This window comes from Talpa occidentalis, unplaced genomic scaffold (genome assembly GCF_014898055.3).
Source record: "Talpa occidentalis isolate TD23 unplaced genomic scaffold, MPIMG_talOcc4v2.1 talOcc4.3, whole genome shotgun sequence".
NCBI lineage: Eukaryota > Metazoa > Chordata > Mammalia > Eulipotyphla > Talpidae > Talpa > Talpa occidentalis.
The window spans coordinates 89,041,980-89,060,913 of NW_023603184.1; the positions used below are offsets into that span (position 1 = coordinate 89,041,980).

At 32.3% G+C, this 18,934-nt stretch overlaps 1 non-coding gene across 1 annotated transcript; it reads left to right on the forward strand.

Moving 5' to 3' along the window:
- The first annotated feature begins 6,769 nt into the window (after window positions 1-6,769).
- LOC119256367 (U6 spliceosomal RNA) lies at window positions 6,770-6,876 on the forward strand. Its single transcript, XR_005127708.1, has one exon. It is a non-coding gene; the product is annotated as a U6 spliceosomal RNA (small nuclear RNA).
- Window positions 6,877-18,934: the final 12,058 nt, after the last annotated feature.

Consider the following 18,934-nt stretch of genomic DNA (forward strand, 5'->3'; position numbering starts at 1 on the left):
GGTGCAGCAGACCTCTTCTGCCTTGCCCACTGCTCCCCTCAGCAGTGTATTTCAGTCAATTTGCCTGTTCTGTTCCCCACTCTGTCTCTGGTGAATCTTTTCACCCTCCGCATGTTTGGCCTGTACCCCAGTTCTTGTATGCATAAATAAATCTTAAAAAAAAAAAAACAGAAAAAAAAAACATAGAGATATGATTCTGCCCTCACAAAATGAAAGAAATATATTGTATAAGTTACTAAGTATGGTGATGTTATAAAGCCATGAAACATCTCACAAATATCTGTAGTACAATAACTTTGGAAAATAATTTTGTGTTGATTTATAAAAGATAAGCATATGCATATCCTATGACTATTTCCCTTCTAAGTATATCACGTAGAGGCCTTTTACACATACACAAGATATTAATAACAGTTTTGTTCAGAGAACCAAAAAAAAAAAAAAAACCACCTAAATTCCTTGACAGGAAAGGAATACTTGACTATATCTATAATAGGATAAATAAGATATTCATTTTATTTGCTTGCACACACACACACGCATACTTTTAAAATATGGCATGCCAAGTAATATTTAAGTATATGTGAGTATCCCTGTTGTAAGACTATGGAGTACAACAGGGCAATAAATACCCCAGATTGTGAATAGTGGTTACTCCTGGGGAGAAGTATAGGTGATGCAATCAGTGAATGCTTACCAGAGGGTCAACATCATCTGTCTTGCTCCATTCTGTAGGCTGAATCGCAATGCTTTCATTTTGTTTCATCTTACAACAGTGACACACAAGTAAACTATAGTCTTGTATATGTCATTAAACACTAAGGTTGATAATGTAAATAAAAACAAGAACTTAAATTTTTAGATAGCTCAATTAACTTTGACATTTGTATTTTATATAAAATTCTAGCTATACATACGGCAATTTTACATCTTGAATATGTTAAAAGGCTACTTAAAAATATGTACTTGTTCCTTTGGTGAAAAAAAAAGTCTACCAGATCAAATAAATTTGAATATTTTAGCTATATTGGTATTAAACATTTCCCTTTCGTACCAATATGTAAAGTTGTTCTAAATCTGCTTTCATGAACATGCCATTTGAGCTAATTACTTTATAGTAAATGCAGCTCTTAAATAATTGCTAAACCTTGGGAAATGCTTCCAATAATTGACTTAGTTTTCATAAGCAAAACTTGTGTTATTAAATCTAAATTAAATGCACATTTGAGGCACTTAACTTAAAGTGTTAACATATCAGCATTTTAATAGCATAATAGAAATAACGTGTAGCATTAATTCCAAAAATAATTCAAACATTGAACTCAGAATTTTTTACAGATTTTCTCTCATACGATTTTTTATTGTGTATGATGTCATCTGTAATATATGTACTTATTTGTTGATGTAACCTAATCAATATTTTTTCCAAGGTACAAATTTCCAATTTCTATGACTCATAGAAAATGAGATAGGAAAGATTATTTTATTGCTGATATAGGTACAAATCAGGGTAGTAACAGTAAAATATTATAGATACATTATGCCTAAGTGTTAACCATAACTAGAATTGACTGGTATTTTCCCAGTTTTTAGTCTTCATGTTTTTATAAATCTTATCCAAATGGGAAGGAGAATGCTGTTCTAGTTGCCTTTAAAAAAATTCTCTATTGGGGTCCTCCCCTGGTGGCGCAGCTGTTGATCTCTGGGCTGCAAGGCTGCCCGCAGCCTCTACAGGGCCGGTTTGTTCCCCGGCCGCTGCGAGGGTCCCACAAAAAAAAAAAAAAAAAAAAAAAAAAATTCTATTGGACCTCCCTGGTGGTGCAGGTGGTTGAGCACCGCACTGTGCGTCTGTCCGCAGCCTCTGCAGTGTGGTTTTGATCCCGGCTGGCAGGCGAGGGTCCCACATTGCGCAGTGGACCTCTCCTGCCTCACCCATGCTCCCCTCAGCGGTGTGTTTCGTGAGTGCCCTCGCATCTGGCCTGTACACCGGTTCTTGTGTAAAAATAAATAAATCTTTAAAAAAAAAAATCCTCTATTGTTTTGTGTCTGGTTATCTATGTATACGTGCAACCCTTTAACATTAATTTATCTTTTTTACAATTCCAGATAGAATTTAAAACACAGATGGGTGGATGGATGCATGAATAGATAATCTTCTAAGGATGATAATTACCCCTTGATCAGTCTTGATTTTCCCTAAAGATGAAAAACCTTCAGTTATGTTTAAACTCTCTACTAATAGATATTAAACTCTCTACTATGTTATCAAGAAAAAATATATTTACAGAAGAAGTGAGAAAAAAGAAGTTATATTAAAATATCATAAATTTAAATTCATAAACATGTCATAAATATTTCATTTCTTCCACTGGAGTCTTACACTGCCCAGATTGCTCACTTGTTTTATGTTCAATAAAGTTCTAAGAAACCATTCCCACTCTTTTAAAAGTTAACCTAAAATTTAATATTAAGTAAGAAGATACAGAAAGAGAAATTCCACTATGAAAGCAGTTTCTTAAAGAGTCAACATAGTATCTATAGAAATATGCTAAGGCTCAAAATGTCAATTTTCTCTGAATGATGAGATATGTGAGTATGTGTGTGTGTGTGTGCATGTGTGTAGACATAAACATAAACATACTACATAGTTCTTTGAATTTCAAACAGCCAGGGAAAACAGATAACAATATTTGGTATTACTCTGTGACATTGAGTTGTGAAATCAATACACCTATATTCAAACTCCATCTCAAGCCCCAGAAAATAGATCTTTGTTATCTATAATTTTTATTTTCTTATACGTAAGTAATATCAACTTTATAACTACATTGTCAATTCCTAGAATTTAAACTTGGCAATATTTGCATGGGTGGAATAAATACCAGAAACACAAAAATCAGCTTCCCTCTTGTGATTTCTTTTTGATGGTGAGTGACAAAAGGAATGTGAATAAGTGACTCACATATATGGTTAAACAAACTCATACAGAACCTACTGTCTATCATATCATTTCTCCCCCATAAGCCATTGTTCATTTGTCTTCTCTCAGCAAAATCTTCCTATCCTTTTTCTGTCGGAGAACAGCTTTGACTTTTTTAAAACTTGGAAAAGGAAACCAAATTCAAAATTAAGAGATGGGTTTCTTATTTCCTTTAGTTAAGAGAGGGCAATTCTGTCTAAATGATTACACTCCAATGCAATGTAATTATAATCATAATATATTGATGAAATGACACATATTAATTAATGTGTTATATTACCAATGTGATAATCATGTTTTTATACTCAGGATTATTTATATTTATGCATTCAAATATACTTTAAATCTACATTGGCATCTTTCCATTTTCATCTGTTTTCTGTGCATTCAATTTAAATTAAAATAAATGTTGCATTGATTCACTATCCTAGAGAAAACATAAATTTTAATCTATGAAATTTATGCATATATTGGAGATTATTTTTAAGTGTATCCTCATGATTTTTCCATAGAACATAGAAGCCATATATATTGGATGAATAGAGTGCAAAAATATACAGGCCAAAGACACTGTCTGAGTAAAGACAATCCAAAGAAAAAAAGTTGACCATGTATTCCAAATTGTATTTTGGAGCAAATCAAGTTCCTTCAGACTATCAGGGTGTCCATGTGGGTGAGAAATGGAAAGTAAAATGAACAGACAAGACTTTGCTCTTCTATTATACCTCTTTAAATCGAAATTTATCTATCTGAACTGGCACTTCTATACAATTTTATTTGAAGTGTTTTCCAGCACTTCACAAGTTTGCAAACTCTGAGCTAGTGGGTAGAAATCAGCCTCGCAAGCCTTAACATTACTGTGCGGGAACTGCCTCTGTGGCCTCAGTTTCAGCCTGAAGTCTGGCGCTGCTCTGGGCCACAGGCAGCCAGCATTTATGGACTGTTAGCCCAGCCGCAGGACTGAGTTCCCCATCACTTAATCTGGTTCACACTTTGTTCCCCAAAACCTGTTTTTATTTCCATTAGTTATTTTTTCATTTTTTGTTTAACACCTCACCTTCAAACAGAGGCTGTTCAATGACCTTAATTGAATGCACCGTAAGTAAATACCTAACTTAAATAGTGTCAACAAGTGACTTTTTCCGAAACCTGTAAATGGGGTTACATGACCCTAGTTGTGGGCAATGTAGGAATAATTTTACTAGGAAACATTGCCTTGTCTATGTGTGCATCCTTACCAGGACTGTATCTTAACAGGGGTTTCAGCTTGGAATGGCTCCCTGATCAGAGCTGACACTCTGGATTTCCTGTGTTATGATTTTGCTCCAGCAGATGGCAGTAAAATATTTTATTTTAAAAAAGGCACCAAAGTCTCATTTGCACAAGTTTTACAGGGTATATCCCCACTGCCAAGATTAAGATGGAACAGTTTTTCTTTTTTAAAGTTGGCAATTGCTCAATTAATGAGTGGATGGACTGTGTATCAATTAAAACCAACCGTAAAAATGTCTTAGATGAAATAAAATGAATGATTCTAAATTAAATATTAAGAGTGTGTTCGCCTAAATTTTTAAATCCTTGTTTCAGTCCATTTTCTGCTGCCTGTGAAAATCTGAAATCATTCTACATCTCTACCTTGGCAAAATATTCTGAGAAGTGAGAAGCTGGCACATGTTGGCATGGATACCTACATCCACACCGTTTCCCTTTGACAAGTTATTAACAGAAATGTTTCACTGAATCTGATGGGCTAAGCTTTACTGAGGACTCACTTCCTGCCAAAATATTTCTTTTCTGTAACAGGGCCAACCCAAACGGTCGATTGCTTCAATCGCTCTTACCTCCTTTATTCGATAGAAATTTTATAGACTGTACCTTTAAAAAGTTACTAAATCTATACTAAGTACTATTTTATTCTTTTTCTTGACCATTTCCCTGTCACTACCCCAATCCAATAGGTAAAGCTCTTCTACTTCACTTATTTCATTTATTACTGAAAATAATATTTTCCTCTATATATTCTCATTACTGTTTATGACTTTTCCACTTGTTTATTTGGTGGTGGTAAGCAGTTTTGGGGATCTTAACACTTAGTTTGTTGTAAATGTCCATAGGGTTTAGTTTTTCTTTTTATATCCTCTTATTCCCCTCTGTCTGCATGCATGTGTGTTTATTGTGTTTGAATTCAGGAAGATTAAATAACTTGCTGTCACTGTCTCTATCTTCTCAGAGTTCTCAAAGAGTACTTTTAATTAAATTCAAGTACGTAATATATATATACTTTAGAATACAACATATGTGGTATAATGCTATATCTATTGACATTTCATAACATTATTGATATTTCTATATAAATATTTACTCTTTTCTTGCGGGATATATATTGAGAATGTATGGAAATATGTATACAATATTATAATGATAGTTATTCTTGATAGTAATTTATGATCAGTGTATTTTTAGGTAACTTTTTTTATCCTTTTCCTTTATGAATTGAGGTTTATATATATTATGTATAAGTAACTACATATACCATATACACTATATGTAGTCATACACATACACACACATATTATAGTGCCAATTAAAATAAAAATTAGGCCCTTTCAGAAATAAAATAGGTTAAAAAAATGAAAAAACTTTCCCATGCATGGACATTTCATACACCCAAGGAAGAAAATATACTAGAAAGGACATAAGGATCTCAAGGTAAAATGAAAAGCTTCACAATAAAAGCATAATGAACTTATAAAGCAAGTAAAACATAGGGTGTTTATTTAATTATTAGTGCTTACAGAATTCATTTGAACATCATACTTAACACTTTCTCTTTTGAGTTTCATGACATATTTAATAAAAGATTATCTTTCATAATTTTACAGGTCAAGCAGTGCTTGGTATTACTGTAAATAATCAAATGAACTTTGTATGCATTTTATTCATTTTTAATTAGTATTACCAACTTATGAACACAGGTTATTGAAGGTTTGTCTATACTTTTAAATAAATAATAAATGAACCCTAAAGTAATTGAATATCTGACAATAGTGAGAGGCAGGAGTTAGTATAACAGATACGAAATATGGATGGCCCAGTGACTTGGCTAATTGCACAGACTAAAGTTGCTAGTTAGAAATGCATATTTGATATCTTACTCCCAAGGAAAAGTCATATATAGGGAAAGTAAATGTCTCAATAGCAAATAGAGAAGGTAGTAAATATAAATGTGCTTAATTCTTTCACCTTCATAATGTTAAATAAAAGAATTCTATCTACCTTAAGTATATGTCCAGAAATACAATTAAAACAGTGTTTACAATTTAATGAAAACCTGAAGAGAAATTTAAAGCAGAAATCATATGAAATATTAACCTTAGGGATTGTAACTAAGAATGGAAAACACTTTATTATATTATTTTATAAAATTCTATATTGCTATGATTTTAAAAATCTACTTGTTAATTTTATAGTGACAAAAAGAAATGTTTGTGATGATAATAATCAGTTTTGAGTTCTAAGGCATTATCTCAGGATGTTATAGTTTGAAGTGTTCATTTAAAATGTCTTTCATCTTCCATTCTAAGTTAAAAAAGTCTTTTTAACTTAGGTTTGTTCAACTATTTAAGGCAAGCTACTGTAAATTTAAATGACTTTCATGCTTATGTTATCTTATCAAAAGAGCTACATCTTAGAGAAAATTATTTGGTGTCAAAACCCAAAAATAATATGTAAAAACTGAAAATACAGATAACATTGATGAAAAGTAGAGCACATAAAAAGCTAATTGATGTGCTCGCTTCGGCAGCACATATACTAAAATTGGAACGATACAGAGAAGATTAGCATGGCCCCTGCGCAAGGATGACACGCAAATTCGTGAAGCGTGCCATATTTTTAAAAGAAATAGAAGAAGACACAAAGAAATGGAAAGACATCCCCTGCTCATGGATTGGAAGAATAAACATTATTAAAATGGCCATCCTTCCAAAAGCAATATACAGATTCAATGCTATTCCAATCAAAATTTCAATGTCATTCTTCAAAGAAATAGAACAATTATTGATGAAATTCATATGGAATCACAAAAAAACCCGAATAGCCAAAGCTCTCCTGAAAAAAAAAGAAGGGAATGGAGGCATCACACTCCCAGACTTCAAACTATACTACAAAGCCATAATCATCAAAACTGCATGGTATTGGAACAAGAACAGACATACAGACCAATGGAATCGAATAGAAAATCCAGAAATAAACCCACAGATTTATGGTCAACTAATCTTTGACAAAGGAGCAAAGACTATGCATTGGAGCAAAGAAAGTTTGTTCAATAAATGGTGCTGGGAAAACTGGGTCGCTACATGCAAAAGAATGAAGCTTGACCACTACCTCACACCATACACAAAAATCAACTCAAAATGGATTAAAGAACTAGACATAAGACCTGAAACCATAAAATATATAGAAGGAAATATAGGCGAAACACTACGTGATTTGCACATCAAAGACATCTTTACAGACACATCACCCAAAGCAGCGATAGTGAAGGCGAAGATAAACAGCTGGGACTACATCAAATTAAAGAGCTTCTGCACAGCAAAAGAGACAATAACAAAAACAAAGAGAAACCCCACCAACTGGGAGAACATTTTTGCACCCAACACTAATGATAAAGGACTGATCACAAAAATCTGCAAAGAGCTGATGAGACTTAACAACAACAAAGAAAAGAATCCAGTCAAAAAATGGGCAGAACAGCTAAAAAGAAACTTCTCTGAAGAGGAAATGCGAATGGCCAACAGGCATATGAAAAAATGTTCAACATCACTTGTCATCAGGGAAATGCAAATCAAAACTACCATGAGATACCATCTCACACCAGTGAGAATGGCACATATTAAAAAAACTAGCAACAACAAATGTTGGCGAGGGTGTGGAGAAAAAGGAACTCTTCTGCACTGTTGGTGGGAGTGCAAACTGGTCCAACCACTGTGGAGAGCTGTGTGGAGATTTCTGGACCTACTAAACATAGAGCTTCCATATGATCCAGCAATTCCACTCCTAGGTATTTACCCAAAGGACACAGAAACATCAATTCCAAAGAACACCTGCACCCCTATGTTTATAGCAGCACTGTTTACAATAGCTAAGCTTTGGAAACAACCCAAATGCCCAAAAATAGATGACTGGATCAAGAAGATGTGGTACATATATACCATGGAATATTACTCAGCATTCAAAAAAGATAAACACATGCAATTTGCAGCAACATGGATGGCACTGGAAGGGATCATGCTCAGCGAAATAAGCCAAAAAGAAAAAGAAAAATACCGGATGGTCTCACTCATAGCAGGAATCTAGAAAACTTAAATAAGGGACCAGGAAAACGAATAACCATAAGAAAGTGAAAATCAAAATCAACAAAAAACTACGAACCAGAGACACTTTTAGGGGGCGGGGGTGGGAGGGGAGGGATTGGGGTCAGAATGGGGGGGCTGCAATTGTATGGGGAATATAAAAATAAAATTTATTATTAAAAAAAAAAAAAAAAGCTAATTGATGACCCCAGGAAAAATTGTAGTAACAACTAAGGAAAATTGAGGAAATTTTGTCTTTATGTATTAATTTTCTAAATTCTATTTATTATTTGGAAGAATATTCAAAATTATAAAATAATTTACGTATTTTTACATTTCTATAACAATTGCCTTTCTTTCAGAGTTCACCGTGTTTATAATTAGTGTTTACCCCATTTATACAAACAAGTTTAAATTGAATAAAATAATTTATCTTGATCCTATCCTGATAGAAATAATTTAATTGTACAACTAATGGAGAGCATGGGCAAATCATCCATGTGAAAGAATTCCAGAATACCAAATTATTTATATATTCGAGTTTCAAGGAGGTGGAGTTCATGTCTCTCCATCGGCACAGAGGCTCTCTTCCAGGGAGTACAGTATAGAGGGAAGGGAGAAAGGAAAAGAAACTTTAATGTCAAGAAATCTGACAAATGGGGGCCTCCCTGGTGGTGCAGGTGGTTGAGCGCAGCACTGTGAAGCTGTCCGCAGCCTCTGCAGTGCCAGTTCGATCCCCGCAGGCCTCAGAGCAACCCACATGGCAAGCAGACCTCTCCTGTCTTGCCCGCTGCTCCCCTCAGCAGTGTCTTCGGTCCGTCTGCCTGTTCTGTTCCCCACTCTGTCTCTGGTGAATCCTCTCACCCTCCCACGCCTCTGGCCTGTACCCTGGCTTTTGTATAAATAAAAAATAAATCTTAAAAAAAAAGAAATCTGACAAATGGTTCTTCAGCAAGATATCAAGGTCAACATCAACAGTGATAAGTCATGCTGATGGTATGTACCCTTGATATGATATGACAAAAATAGCACTTTATCTTTCCTGATACTCCTTATAAAAAATACATAAACCCAGTCAAATGATGAGAAAAACAAATCCCAAATGAGAGACATTCTATAAAACACTTCACAAGCATTCCTTAAAATTGCCAAGGTTATCAAAAACAAGGAAATTTACTAAACTGGTGTTATCAAGGAGATATGAAAATCAATCCTGAAACAGAAAAATGACATTATGACAACATTAAGAATTATCTGAAAAAAGAAGTATGGACTTCAGGGTCTCCCGGTGGCGCAGCAGTTGAGTGCTGGGCTGCGAAGCTGCCCGCAATCTCTGCAGCGCAGGTTCGATCCCCGGCTACCAGCGAGGGTCCCACATGGTGCGCAGACCTCTCCTGCTGCGCCCGCTACCGTCTGCCTGTTCTGCTCCCCTCTCTGAATTTGGTGAATTCTCTCACCCTCCTGCGCTTCTAACTGTATCCAGTGCTTGTATAAATAAATAAATCTTAAAAAAAAAAAAAGTATGGACTTCAGTTAATAGTAATGTGCTAATATTAGTCGTTAATTGTTACATTGTACCATACTAATGTAATAGGGGAAGCTGAGCATGAAGTGTGTGGGGATTCTGTATTTTCTTCACAACTTTATGTGAATCTAAACCTGTTATAATTTATTTCCCTGTTTAATATAAAGCCATTCACAGCAATTACATTGAGAGTGGCATAACTTTATGTAGCCATTATATCATTCAAAAACTTTTCCCTTAAAAGTATGACCTTCTCTCTACTCAGGGGATGGCATTGCAATTTTTAATAGTGGATTCACCTGGATTCATAATCACATTTCTGAAATTCACTGAACTTCCACCAATAATTATGGCCATCTGTAGATGCAGAAACCAGTTGAACCATTTCATGGTGACCCAGTCAATTAAGCCAGTTTGAAATCAATGGTGGCTTTGAAATCTTATGTTGCTCAACAGATTGAGCAACCACAGTGGGTGTTGATGGGGAAAGTGTCAGCAATGATTGAATTGGCTGTGCTGCGGGTTAGTTTAGCCACCATTGTGGAAAGTTATATCATGCAGTAAATCTACAGACTTTCTTATTGGCAATTAGATTTGAAGCAGAACAACTAACACTGTCATTCCTATTAGCTACTTTAAATTATCCATTCCTTTACACCTTAAGGATGTTGTTTGTTAAATGTTACATGTTCTCCTTGAAAAAAATAGTTTTCTGTTTAGATTGAATGGTCATTTTGATTAGAGCACTAGTGTTTACCTGTTTAAAGCAATTATAGAAAACACACATCTTGTTGCAGATATTGTAGTCTTACCAGTCAACGAACTAGCGTGACCTTCAAGAAGGAAAAATTAAATAAAAAAAAGAAAAACATATTTCATATAAGGATCAAAGGATTTTTAAGGTAGTAGCAATTTTTAAATTATGTCAAAAACTCTGTTGTCTTCTTACTCATTACTACTATACTTACTCATTACTAAAATTTAACCAAAACCTGCTCCTTACCCAAAGTGAACTTTATTCAAGCTTCTGTGCCTTACATCTGTACACCTCAGCTAATTCACATGTGAGTTTGAAAAGTAGTAAGTCATATTGATTCTTACCTTATCATAAAACCTGAACCTAGGAGGAGTGAATAATAAAACAAGAATTCAAAACATTTTTATCATTGCCAAATTTAAGTTGACAAAATCCTCATTCTTTATAAAGTTGTGAATAGTTGACTCAATTGAAGTAAACAAATATACATAAAATGGTATAGTAGTTTAGCTGCTATTACCCAATGATAACAAACTGTAAAATACTGATAGGTTATTTTGGCATTTTTATCTTTTACTTTCTATTACCATGAAATTCAATTCTAAGTTTGGTGATAATGGAAATCACACCTTCAAGTAATTTCTTCAGTTTCTACTAGATGGAGCCAAAGTATAAAAAATATGTCCATGTCAGAGTACACATTCGAAGAATTCTTAAGCTAAAGCAATCTTATTAGCATAATAAAGCAATAGAAAATTATAAGAAAATGCATATTTACTTTTATGACTATTCTGTAAGACAGTCTGGATTTGAATTATGGTTCATTCACATATTTTTCAAAAAAATTTTTGGTTATGTAAGCCTTATGTAACAGATTTTTTTCCCCTAGACTTCTTCATTGACTAAGTTATTGACATTTCCCCACCTATATTTAAAAATCATTATTAGCACTATGTAACTATTATTTGAAAATTATATAAAAATCTTGTTTACTGTCAAAATTTTTTAAATATTACTTTTAGTTTTGGAAAACAAAGGAAAACAGGGAAAATAAAAAGATTAGATAAATGGTAAAATGTGCTATAAAGTCAAAGTATTTATAAAGGGCAAAAAGTTAAAGATAAAGAAGGAATGTGACATAGTTTTAGTAATTACTTTACATGTTAGTCTTTAGAAAACCTGCTTTCTACAAGACCTGGAATTAACCCCGTTATGATTAGCTAACAATATAGTCTCTTTTTGCATTTCAGACACTATTTTTGTCTTTGAATGTTCAATTTAGAGAATCCCACAAAAGCAAAATACAAAAATATTAAAGAAATGTCTTTGTTGCAATTTTGCCAGTCCAGAGGTATGTAATCTTATTTCATATTGTAAAAAGTTAAGAATTTTTAATATGCAAGTAAAACTTAAATTCAAATATCTTATTTTCCATGGGAGATTTTTACTTTAACCAAAATATACAAGTCCAAAAATTTAATCATATAGAAAGTGAGTATACTGATAAACTATTCAATTTATATAATAGAATTTATGATTCCAGAAATTGTAGGTTATTGGTGTGGACATAATTTGCAATTTCATAACATTCTACTAAATTTACTTATTTCACATAAAGGATGTGTTCCTGAGATATATGGTAGACAGTTGAATCTCAAAATAATGATGGGAAAGTATTTGTTTGACTTAGAGTTCACATTTACAAAATATATTTTGTTAATTATTTTAGCAAATTTTTTTTCTTTGGTTACATATCCATGTAACTAAAGAAAAATGAAAATTTTTCTGGTTGAAAAATGAAAATTTTGTCCAAGAAACACCATTCCTTGCCATCTTTGAAACTCCATATATTAAATACATAATTCATCTTTCTTCTGATTCTACTAAATAATTGAATAATTTAGCAATGTATAAGCATATTCTTTGCAAATAAACTAGGTCTTTTTTTTAATCACATAATGAGTCTGTAAAATAAACTTTCTGTCTCACAAAAATGCAACTAGTCAATATTATCAGTTCAAATAATATTAATAGTTGAGAGTTTTTAAAAAACAAAGTTAAACATCTTTTGTGGAACTTTGTTAATAAAAGTCTAATTGTTTTAATGGTATTTCCATTTTGTCATTGTTTTAAACAAGGTTATGTTATATTGCAAGAAAAGTTTAGTAAAGTTAATAATAATTGGCACACATTTAATAAACAGGTAACAAAGAAGCTATAATTCTTCAAAGTGTCTCAATTATTATAATGTATCAATTAATATATTATAGTATATATTGGGGTTTTAGAAGATTTATTTCGAAATAACCTGGCATGTAACAAAACAAAAACAAGCTTCGGCCAAGTATTTAAAATGAAAATTAAGGTTTATAGGTTTTGACAAGCTTATCAGAATGCTAATGAATAGCTTTTTAACAAGGAAATTAATATTCTTCAAAATTAATCTTTTATTACATAAAAGTTTATAGATATGAAGCTATTTTTGTAGTTCAAGAAAAAATAGTAACATCAAGACCAGATTATGTCATAAAACTGTATTTTTCCTAGAATTATTTGAGACGAGCCAGTATAGGGAGAAAAAAGCAAAGAAAGAAACAAAATAAGAGATGGACAGGGAAGAGGGGAAGAGAGAGAGAAGAAGAGAGAAAAAAAGAAAGATAAAACTTACAGAAAATTTGAGACAGTATTGAAAATATAAAATGAAAGTTAATTTTGATTTAATGCAGATCTATAACAACACAATTTTACAAATCTTTTCAAAGAAGTAGGTTAGCTCCTAGCTCTGTTTTTATATACTACTTTGTCTATCTTGTACATTTAAATTTATGACTGGGATTGAGAACGTAATTTCCCAAATTCTGTTCTCACTAGCGTTAGAGATTATAAATTCCTTGGTTATTTGTGTGTGTGTGTGTGTGCGTGTGTGTTGTTGCGTGTGTGTTGTTTATTATCTTAAAAAATTTTAAACAACCTAGTATACAATAAACACTTTCAGCTTGCTATCACCTTTTCCCTTACTAATAATATTGAGGCAGAATATGCAACTGCTTGAAATAAGTAAATAACCATGACATACTAAAAATAATTTATCTTGGTAATATTAAATAAGAACATTTACTACTTATTTTTAATAAACTATAGTTATTTTAGTAGACAAGATCAATGAACCATAGAGAAAACTGAGATTCAAGTATTTTATTTTCCTTGAAAAGATATTGTGTTCACAATACCCCTTACTTTATAAGAAATATAGTTTTGATTTATTTGTCAAAAAATAATAGTATCAGTTTAACTATTGTTATCAGAATCTAAGTATTTTTTTTTCTACATAGAAACTAAAAAATATATGTAGGTTTCCATGACAACCAGCAGCACCTTTTTCCCTTTCTAAATATCTTATATATTAGTTGACACAATTTTGGTATATCATCTGAAATTTAAGTGTTGGAATAAAATAATTTTTCTCCATGAAAGAGAAAAGAAAATATCATATAATCATTCCTTATTGAGTGGGGAGAATGTGGGATATTTATGCCATAACTTTTTGCTGTGCTTTTGGTTATATGCCTACATAAAACATGTTAGGGCATAGTTGATAAAATGGAACAATATTTTCAATGTTATGCATTTCTATTTTGTATTAAGAAATCTGAATATCTTCTACTCCCTGCCTACATAAGATATACTAAAGGTATTCTGGATATTCTGTTAGTCATTTTGTTAAATTAACAAGGATGGAAGAAAAACTTACTTCATTAAAAAATTAATTAATTTTAAAAATATCAAATAAAGTTTAAAGTCATGAGTGCACCTACAAAAGCCAATCAGTGGAGCACTTTCTGCCTTTATTTCCACTCTTTTAATGATTTTATTTATCCGCTACTTAAACTCCAGAAGTTTGAAGTTGTAAAGGACATTGAAAATGATCTTGTTCAATCTGTAACTTGAGCTCAATTTACAAGGATCAGGAAATTGTCACTTAAAATCAAACCTATACTATTAACTAATAGCAAAGATAATCCTATTTAATTCATTCCCAGTGATTTCATTCCTTCCTTGTTCTCAAATCATGTTTACCCAAATTTCAGTCATGTAATTACAATTAAAACAAATCTCTGTATATACCTATCCTTCCATAAAGTTAGGATGTTTTCAGATTTTTTGCAGAACTATGTGATAAGCAATAATTGTTGTGGGCCACAAGAATTATGATTTTGAAAAACTATGATGTGGGTCATTCTTTAGAAGTTCTTATTTTATAAGTTCTTATTTTATACTGAAAGCAAAAAAAGCTGAGAAGGGCAAAAGAGAAAGTATGTAATGATAGTTTGGTTAGCCATTGTTTTATGAAGACTATTTTTGAAAAGCAAAGATTAAATAAAACGTATGCTTTCAGTACAAATGATTGTAAAGATCTATTGAATGAGCAAATATCAGGGATTCTATAAACTCAGGTCACAGGCTGACAGAGACTCATAGGATGTTTTACTATTGAACATGAATAGTATAGCTATATTTTCATGTGGGCACACATAAAAATATAGCTATATAAAAAGGCAAAAAAGGGAGAGTTCATTTTGTCTTGTGTCTTAATTTGTATGGATAATTTATCAAACACAGATAAGAATATCAGGAAAGCTCTATTATTTCACAGAATGTTAACGTAGACGCTATATAGCAGCCAAACACTTGCCTTGTAACCTTATCTGGGATGTACTAGTTTTAAGATCAGTTTAGAATTTCTTCACTAGATGGCATTGTTACACTTGAATACAATTTAAATAATACAATGACCAAGTGAGCTAGTTAAATTAGTAGACAATTATCCCTGTTCTACTACTCCCTTTATGTGATGAACTGGTTACTTATAGCCTGCAGGATAAATCCAATAGGATGCCCCATTCAGTCAAGGTTGTTTTTTCACAAGCTCCCTCTTCCCAGCTTTCACCTCAATCTGTCATAGAGATTTGACACTGCTTCGTTCCAACAGTACTCAGAAATGACATGTATATAATATGGAATATTGTGCACATTTACAGCCAAGGCTCTTTCTCTTAAACATTGCTTGCTATATATTGGCACCGCTGTTCTGCCCAGCTGGGTGTTGTTCACTTTGTGCATATAAATGAGGACCTAAATCAAACTTTTATCATCATCATCACCTTCATCATCATCATCATCAACCAAAACCAAAAGACCACATAACTAATTTTGTCATTTTTTTTGTTAGCATTTTCAAGTTTCTACTGAGCTTCCTATAAACTAATGAAGGCCACGAGACACGCAGGGCATTGCTAGCATATGATATTTTTACAATTCAGTTCCATTAATGCTGCATATTATAAATCAAGTTAAGTGGCATTTCTATTGAAAGAGGCTCTTCTTTACTTATTTATTTATTTCCTTAAGATCAACAAGACCAGTTCAATAAACCTAGCAACCCATTTTCTTCCCTGGAATAGACCTCAGCTTTGTTTTCTTATGTTATCATAATCTAGCACTTTTCCTGTTCTAAATGAAAACTCACTGGGGAAGCAAAATCATTCCATTATGAGTGTTATCAAAAAGCAATACCATACTATTTTTAAATGAATACAAATCCAAAATGCATTGTAAATTGTACCCAGCCCAACCTAGGTGATACCGCCCAAACATTTAGTGTGTGATTACACTACATCATATTTACATATTTCAGAAGTAGGTACAATGCATTGTGGATGGTGGTTACTATTTACAAGAAAGAATGTCTACCCACACCATAGAATGATATTTTTGTTTTATTAAGATAATGGGGCACAGTTATTTTGGCACACTACAATACAGCTGTAATACACATCTTCAGGTTTAAACTGCTACTTTGTGCATTTTTAGATTTTTCCCCTTCCCAACTCAGTACTTTCCCATGATTCTGGAAAATTAACCGTTATAACTCCCCAACAAAATACTCCTTAACACATACTCAAGTTCTACTGGAAGAACATAGAAAACATAGACCTGAATGTGCAATAATATAATCACACAATTCTTTACTGTAATTAATAAAGTATATGTAAACATTAAACCATTTTTAACATATAAACTAGGACTACACTTGAAAATTTCATTTGGCTATGAATATGTATCTAGCATAAGCATAAAAGTTATGCAGGAGTTTATAATATGCAAACTTCTGTTAGAATGCTGTCACGGTAGTGATGAGAGCACTGGGGAAAAAAATTACTGACTGGTCTCAGTCTTCAATCACTAGGAACCTAAAAGAAGAGGCAATCCTACTACTACTACTACAATTTTTAACAATAATAGTACCAAAATTTATAGTAATATGATTGTGGTAATTTACCAGATTTTAGATAACCTTAACAAAGTGCTAATGATCCAGATTTTTAAGCTCATATTTTAATATCTCTTTTTACCTTAAAATAGTGTTATCACTTTATTCAGAAATCTGTTCCTATGTTTTATAGGCTTAATAGGAAGTTAAAAGGAAAACATTTTTATTTAGGCCTACATTAAAAAAACGCTTTTAGTTTAATTCACTTCAAATGCTTTTTAATACATCTAAGATTCACAAAGTAAAATGCATCTGACTCAGAATGTGTGTGCATTCAAGTTCATTCCCTAAGATAGCATGTTTAGTTAAAGAAATTATAAATGAAAGAGGGTGGGAGACTTATCAATATTATTTAGTTGTATGACTTCTCAACATATACTGTTGACTAACCACTGTCTGCATTGAAAATAAAGCCCAGCTTTTATTCCACCTGTGTTCTGATGAGCTCCTTCATTTAAATTACACATGCAGCAAATTAGAGTATTTAAGTTTAGTATGCCAACATCAAAATGTCACTTTAACAATAAAATTGATAATAAATATACATTCTGCTTATAAAAAAAATATTTTTTGTAGAAAAATTTCTGTGATCTACATCAAAACACACTCTCTGTTCAATAACCAAGTCTGTTCTGAGTCTCCTAAAAAAAACTGATATGGGTATGCTTTAAGCTCCTATAATGTATCAACTCTACAGTGTATTCCAAACATGACTATCTCTTGTTCTCCTTCACTACAACACTCTCTCTCATACACACACACAGACATCCACACATAGACTAGCATTAGCTCTCTATCATGAGCATAGGTTTTAAATTTTTCTCTGAAGCTTAAGGGAGATATACATTGCATCAAAACTTATGAAAGGAATTGTTTATATAAGCAACCTAAGGGAGACAGGTACCTTCACATGGCATAGAACTTCATTTGTAAAGTTTTTACATATAATATAATTTCCAGTATTTATGACATTCACATTTGGTTAAACTAATTTTGTTCAGCACATTGATATATTTTTAATCTTTTTTAAAAAATGAGAAGCTGAAATAAATTACCCAAACCAACACTGGAATTGCCTATTAACTCCATATTAACTTCTCATAGAACTTTTAAAAATAAACTCTTGACTATAAATAATTATATTAGCATCACAATAATAAACAATGGTCACTTGGTTTGCAGTCTACATACTTACAACTTTGCTTTAAGATTGCCTTGATGTAAAACAATGTGCTTAAAGACAAATTCTAAAGAGAGTGACTCATTTGGAAACAGTTTTGTTAGCATGACTGAATTTTTAGAAACTATTTTCTCATAAAAATAGGAGTACATGTAAAAGCACTATTCAAGTTTATTTGTATAAACAGTCTTGGTACTTTTTCCATAAAAAATAGTGGGTAAAGATAAAAATAATATTGTGTTATTAGGTTGATAAATGCTTTTCACTAAAAAAAAAAACTACAACACTTAATAGTGTTATTGATTTTATAAAATGAGTTCATTTTGGGTTAACACAAGGCTCTCTTGAGCAGCAGATGATGAGAAGTATGCAGTCATTTGTACACATATATATCAGAGAGCAGGATGGCATAGTGAAAGAGTACTGATACTAAATTTTGGGACCTAACTCCTATCTCTGGCACTTGTCATGGCTAGTCATCTTTATCAAACATTTCACATCATGGGTCCCTGTTTCTTTCATATGTAAAATGATAATACAAAATCTTGCCTAGTTATACCTATTGGGTAAAAGAATTACAAAACTAAATTTAAAACTGTAAATCAAAATAAATTCAAGGTGTTATTACCCTGCACATTTTCTAGTGGGCTAAATACTTCTCATGAATATGGGAAGTTGAGTTTTGACTGCTTTTAAAATTTGGCAGTGTTTTGTAGTCAGGTATACAATCTGGCAGTTCACAAGGAGTACCTTCTCTTTTATACCTAAAATAATTTGACATTTTGGTAAAAATGGAAAGCATTTAGA